This window comes from Fragaria vesca, linkage group LG1, assembly GCF_000184155.1.
Source record: "Fragaria vesca subsp. vesca linkage group LG1, FraVesHawaii_1.0, whole genome shotgun sequence".
Lineage (NCBI taxonomy): Eukaryota > Viridiplantae > Streptophyta > Magnoliopsida > Rosales > Rosaceae > Fragaria > Fragaria vesca.
The window spans coordinates 15376608-15383739 of NC_020491.1; the positions used below are offsets into that span (position 1 = coordinate 15376608).

Sequence of the window (7132 nt, forward strand, 5' to 3'; positions counted from 1 at the left end):
ATAATCATACAAACGTGCATAAGCACTAGCACCAGCAACTATTAATTTTGGCCTGAAGAAAGTGGTGCTTTTCTCCAACTGCAAGTCATTATTAATCATGTCAAATAAAGCTTCCATTAAGTTTGGTAACAAAAGCATATATCAGCTGTTTCTATATCAAAAGCAAGACCTCTATTGGTACAGTATTGTGGTTTAAATCATCCAACACAATTCTGACAACTGTTTTTTTTTTTTAGAAATATAAAAGATATCTTCACTATTCCTGCTAATGAACTTCTAGATTTTGATTTGCAACATGTTATTGTTTGATTTTTGTTTCTCTTCAAATAGCCTCTTTTGTGAAATAGGAGATTTCGAGACATTTTAACAAGCATTACGTTGATTAAAAGATACAAGACAACAAGGTAACAATGCAAGAATTATTAAATCTCCAAGCTACCTGGTCATAGTCAATGTAACCAGTGCTCTCATCCAATCTGTATGGCATTGTCTCAAAAAAGATTGACACAGCTGATATCTTTTTGGTGTCAGTCTGCACGTTACAAAGCAGATGACCAATGATCATGAAATGATTTATTCAAAGAAGAAACCATATAATGGAAATATCAATACCTGATAACCATGAGAAAGATGACCACCATGAGGAGATCAAGAGCCATGATTCTATCATGAGGTTTCAACAATGCAGTGTAAACATGAAAATTAGCTGGAGATCCTGACAAAGGCTGAACATTGACTGCAATAAAGAAGATGAAAATCATGTAAGAGAAAAGATTGTAGATCAGCTCCTATTATATATGTATACTAGAGACAGTGCTAAAACTATTTTTCAGAAGGGATATGATTGACTGTATTCTACAGCTTAGATTCTGTTATAATGCACTGCTTCTAGTATACCAAGAAAAATACTGACAACTACTAATCTTCTATACAACTTAAGGTGGATGTAGTACATCCTGACAGATGCTCTACTTGTTTGGCAACTGCCAACTGGTTTGTGAAGACGAAGATACCGTCTCGTCAAATGTTGAGATGAATGGTGCACGTACGTACATGTATGGTACTTTCACAATCATGAGATATTGCCCGAGGCTGATCAGCCATAAGAATTTACCTCCCCATTTTATTGGATCCAACTGAAAAGCTTCCAAAGCACGCTTCTGGCACAAGGTTTCTGCCATGTCAATGAACCTGAAAATGCAAAAGTTTATTGTTAACTTTTCTCTTTTTCATTGTTCTTCACATAGAACTTAACGGGTCAAGAATTTTTTTTNTTTTTTTTTTTGATGACATGGGATCCCGAAGGCAAGGACAAGAAACCTAAAACACAACTAATCTAGGCTTGGAAGAGCCGGAAGAATCAGCTTCTAAGAGAGGGATAACATCATTAGGAGGGGAGCTAAACTAATCTCGGCTTGGAAGAGCCGGAAGAATCAGCTTCCAAGAGAGGGATAACATCATTAGGAGGGGAGCTAAAGAATCTGCATCCAGGCTCATAACCATGACCAATGCTTGCTAGGGAGTCAGCCACTGAATTACTTTCTCTGTAAACATGGATAAGGGACACATTCCAATTCCTACTAAGAAACTCCTGACAATTTGCTATAAGACTGTAGAGAGGGGTCAAGATTTCACATACTCATTTCCTCCATAGTATCTTTCCCCTGGATACCCTTCATTGCGTGTGTTGGTCATGACTGAACCAACTGCTTGCATCACAGAGACTGATGTGAAGTTCTCCGAAGGTATCAGTTCTAGGCCCTTTATGAAAGACAAAGAATTCAAGTTAATGAACACACCATCATTTACCTATAAATGCTGTAAAGAAACTCTTGTGCAAAAATGAACCACAGAAACTTTCTCGAATTATTCAAAGTTTTCTCAGCAATATTATAGAACATTAAACTTGTATTCAAAAGAATACACATAGCTGTGAACCCCAACAATTACTATCTTTTATCTCAACAAAGTCTTGATTTGGATCATACACTAAAAATCACACCTTCCATTGCCTGGCTTTCTCGTGCTCGATGATGTCAGCAATCTCAGGATCCACAGCCTCCAATGGAGCATTCAATTGCTTAGGCCACTGCAAGAAAACAACTTTTACTATGTCTCAGCATGTATAATCAAACCTCACCAACAAAAACACATACACAAATCAAGTCTAATATTGATAAAACCCGGTATATAAGAACTCACACTGACACCGTTCTTCTCCTTGTCATAGACAGCTTCATTGGGCAAAGATGACTGTAAAAAAAAAATGTAGCACACAAAAAATATAAAGGGTTCGATCAATGACTAAACTTCCATGCATTCAATCCTAGAGCAGAACAGAGATATATGAAAATCCTAGAGCAGAACAGAGATATGTGAAATAGTTAAAGGACCATGTAGTAGTGAGAGGTGGCATTGAAGAGAGGACGAATGGGATTGTCCACAGAAGAGGAAAGCCTGCGAAGGGCCAATGCCAGCCCCATGGTTCTTCTTCTGGGTGAGATTTCCGTAGTATAAAGACTAAACCTTTTTTAATCTTGTGTTCCGGTTTTGTCCTTGTGCTCCTGCTACTAGGTGTTAGAGTTGAGGTTTCATAATCAATGACATATGGTGACACCAAACCATCACCATGAAAGGCCTATCCATTGGCGGAGCCAATGAAGGACCTGTGAGGGCCTGTGCCCCCAGAGAAATATAGAATTTCGTTGGCTGATCTTCTTTGTGCCCCCACTGTTAAAACAATTCATCTTCTACTTCTGATCAGGATGATGCCTAGCTTCTCTTCTATAGTTCTACCTGTTTCTTGTATTTGGGCTTTAGCTTTTTGGACTGGGCTTTTGAATTGTGTCCCTTAAATTTTTCACAAGAAAAGCTATATAGACTAAGACAAAAGTCATTATTAATTTGAATTAATGAGATATTATTAACCTGAAGAATGAACGCAGTGGTCATGGATAGAACATTTGGTATTTGGTATGTATGAACTTTTAAGTTTAGGTTGGGAGCTGTGTAGAGGATGTAGACAAATTCTGGGTTTGCAAACTTCAATTTTTATACACACAAGTTTTTTTTGAAAGGATTTTTATACACGCAAGTTAACCGCAAGTAATACTTAATCATAGTCGTGCGTATATATATTGTTAGTAAAATTTAGCCGCAAAAATATTTTGTGCCCCCATTGATATATTTTCTGCCTCCGTCACTGGGCCTATCCAAAGTTCCTCATTTCTTAGCCACAAAGGGACTCTTTCAGAGATATGGCATGATCGGTTTTGGGGTATTCTATGAGACAAATTTGGCCACCGAAGCTTTTGAATGGTTCCTAATGTGTTTTAAAATGTTACTCGCAAGCGCACGAATCAGTTATAGTACAAAGATGCAAGAGCGAGGTTGAACCCACAGAGAATGTATGAAAATAGGAAAAACTAATCGAATCTAAATTAATTTAACACTAACCTAGTTGAATGAAAGTTGATGGTGAAGTAGCTAAGACAAATGAAATAGATAAAAGATTACCTTGATGACGAAGTAACTAAGGCATCGGATTCCACCACATTACTCAATAAGTCTCTTAATATTATCTACTAATTCCCGAATTAGGAGTAGCAATCTAGAAATCAATCTACTGCTTTCTCAAGATTTAACAATAAAGCACACATGAAATATATATAAAGCAGACTCTTCTTCGCTTCTTAATTATGAACACCAAAGCATCACATGTACACAAACTTATTGAAACTACAAAAGATCAAAGTGTTTACAAAACATCAAATGTGAAACAAGCTCATTTGAATGACAAGAGATCAAATGAGTTCATATTAAATAATTTACAAAGCCAAGCATGGATTAATAAAAGTGACTTCCAAACTACCAAAAATGCATGACATTTGACATTAGAGGTGAAATGAACAAAGATTTTATTAATGCATTTTGAAGCAAGAGTCATAGGCATGAGTAACATAGCTATGAGAATTGATAGATAATTAAAAGAAACTTATTTCATAATGTGGTTTCCTCCTTAACCTTAGTTAAGGAAATTAGCAAGACATAGTACAAATTGAAAACATACTTAAAACAATACAAAACATCATACAAAAAGTAGCTAAAGAAAGGGAAGAACAAAAAGCAACAAATTGTCTCTTATTCTCCACTCTCTTCCCCCTCCTCTTATTCACTTGAAGCAACATCTATTTATAGGGCAACAATGATCTTCAATCCATTTTCATCTCCATGTGAATGTGATTTTTCCTTCCGTCCAAAATCTCATGCTAGCTTGATGGAACATGTTCACTCATAAATGATTTCACACACCACTTTCTCTTCATCAATTCCTTTTGTCTTCAACATCTTTTACTAATTTCACTTCTCAAGTGTGAAGAGAAACAAGTACGTACAAGATCTTTGAAGTTTTGAAAGGTGAGCTCCTAGATCCATGCAAGCTTGTTCCATGCAATCTTGTCTTTGGCAATTCTTCATGTAATTCTCCATTTGTTTCCATCAATTCATGCCCATTCCTATATGAATCGAACAACCAAAGTGAATTCAACATTTGATGGCTAAGGTTACATTTTCCACACATCACATTTAATGCAATGAGAAAGCAATCCACCAATTTAAAACATGCATGTATGATATACATTCTACTAGAACAAAAAGAACATGTGTTGCAATTATTCACCTAAATTAAGGGAAAAAGACTCGTGTTAAAAACAAGGACTCAATTTACTATTGAAAATAGATAAATTGCTCCTATATGTTTAACATTTTATTTATTTATGACAACATCTATAAAAACACAAAAACAAACTAAATAACTTAAACTAATTAAAACAAGTAACTAGCACATATAAATCAAGGATAATAATATGATATAAAATGTGCTCATCAGTTCCTCAGGAGGAGGAACCATTTAAGTTGACATTGTAGATCATTGTCAGTCAGTGACTTGGGTTCTTATTTAAGTTGAGGGTAAAGAGTACTTCTAAATGCAAATCAGCTCACTAAACACCCTACAATTCTGGGGTGAATTTCAAGATTAGCATATTTTTGGTTGATTCCCAATTTAAGGTTTGGTTTTCTCTCTGTACTAACCAAATGAAATCTCCCAAGTTAAGGTTCACTTTTTAGTTGTACAGGCAAAAATATAGTTTATGCAAAACATATATAGTTTTTACTTTGGCACCATAAAGAAAGCATGTGAAAAAGGAAAACGCAAAAGACGCTAGAAGGAGGGCTTGAACCTCCGACCTTGTTGTTAACAGCCACACGCTCTAGCCAACTGAGCTATTCTAACTTGTTATTCCACAGTCTCATGTTTATGTATTAAACATAAACTAAAAAGTTAGTGAAACAAAAATAAATGTGGATCGAACACCTGACCTTCAGTCTGACGCTCTCCCAATTGAGCTATCCTCGCAGATGTTCACTATACGTTTATCTAAAAGCAAAAGTTATAAATTTACATTACAGGAAATAACAACTTAGCCGATTGGAATTAAAACAATTTCGTCCCCTAAGTTCGTCTTCATCGACGGAAACACAACCGTCGTATAGGATACCACATCCGTCGCCTAAGATCTACTTAGGTGACGGAAAAGGACTGTCGAGGGCTTCCGTCGACTAAGATATTCGTATTTGACGAAACATCATTCGTCGTCTAAGTTCTGTCGGCTTAGTAAACTCTAGGTGACGAATATTTTCTGTCAGTATTATTTCGTCAGCCTAGATCTTCTTAGGCGACAAAAATTGACTTTCGACATACTCTGTCGCCTAAGATCTTTCTAGGTGACGACAGGTTTCCGTCGGTAAAGCTGGTCTTGCGCAATGAATAATTTTTCGTTGTCTTAGATTGTCTTGGGCGACGAACAATGTTCCGTCGGCTATGTAAGACTTGGGTGACGAATATTCCTTTCTTAGCCGACGAACTGTTCCGTCGACTAAGAATTTGAATTATTGCCTGACACAAAACATAACGAATATATTTTTCCGACGCATTTTGTCTTAGGTGAGGGAATATTTTGTCGGCTAAGTAAACACATCATTTATACACCTTCTGCCCAGAATAGAACACAGTTGAAAGGCATGGTCTAACTCCCCCCCACCCTTCACATAATTCATCCGATCCAAATCTAGTTTTGGAAGTTTGTCTTCATAAATTTGATCGATATCTTTAAGAGCTAGCTGCTTCTCGATCTCCTAATTGGTATGTAACTACTTTAATTAATCTACTTTCTTCATTTATGCATATTTTCCTGCGAACTTTCCGGCGACTTTGTCGATCCAATTTTGATGGAATGTTGCTTACTTGCAAGGTTCTAAAAAACGGCCTAGGCGGCTGCTTGCGGGCTCGGAGAAGGGTTGCCGTCCCGATTTTAGGCAAATCAACGAGTGTAGGAGGCCGGCCGTTTTTTGGCCACCTGGGCGGCCAAAAAACTTTATTTTTTTATTTTTTATTTTTTTAAGTGAAAACCATGGATTCAAATGAAAAGAAAGAAGAAACTATGGATTTTGAGTTTGACTTTGATACCGAAGAAGTACTTGAAGGATGTGAAGAAGAAGAATAGGAGGAGTAGGCTTATAAGAATGTATTTTTAGTTATTTGAATTATATTTGGACATTGTTGCCTAGTTGGTGAATTGCGTTTTTTTTTTTTTGGATTTTCGTAAGGATATTGTTGTTTAATTACGTTTCTTACTTGCTTCATTGACATTGTTGTTGAAAGGTTGAATTGTATTTCTTATTTTCCTAAGAACATTGTTGTTAGTACATTTTTAATGACATATAATGACATATGCTATGTATTTTCATTATTTTCAGCGTTATATGCTGTTTTTTCCATTATTTTCAGACATTATAATACATATTTTAATTGTATTTATATAATTATTTGTTATTAAAAAATAAAATAAATACAAAAATACAAATCTGATTAATCCCCGATTAATCTTTTAGGCGCTGTCCGCCCAACTAGCGCCCAGTATTTTTCAGAACCTTGCTTACTTATGAGGATAATATAATTACTGGATATGTGTGTATATATAATATGTTTGTACATATAATATTATATATGCATGTGTGTATATATAATATTATGTTTGTGTATATATATATATATATATATATATATATATTA

General features: G+C 35.5%; 1 non-coding gene and 1 pseudogene across 2 annotated transcripts in view; both read right to left on the reverse strand.

The window, feature by feature from the left end:
* Positions 1 to 2621, reverse strand: part of LOC101307837 — a 4469-nt pseudogene extending 1848 nt beyond the window's left edge. Inside the window, exons 1-8 of the transcript XR_183854.1 lie at positions 2394 to 2621; positions 2203 to 2253; positions 2003 to 2089; positions 1640 to 1761; positions 1115 to 1191; positions 613 to 736; positions 440 to 532; positions 1 to 78 (exon numbers count right to left, since the gene is read on the reverse strand). The product of XR_183854.1 is annotated as a serine hydroxymethyltransferase, mitochondrial-like (transcript). The remainder of the gene's footprint in view (positions 79 to 439; positions 533 to 612; positions 737 to 1114; positions 1192 to 1639; positions 1762 to 2002; positions 2090 to 2202; positions 2254 to 2393) is intronic.
* A 2598-nt stretch (positions 2622 to 5219) lies between these two features.
* TRNAN-GUU lies at positions 5220 to 5293 on the reverse strand. Its single transcript has one exon. It is a non-coding gene; the product is annotated as a tRNA-Asn (tRNA).
* Between the last annotated feature and the right edge of the window lie 1839 nt (positions 5294 to 7132).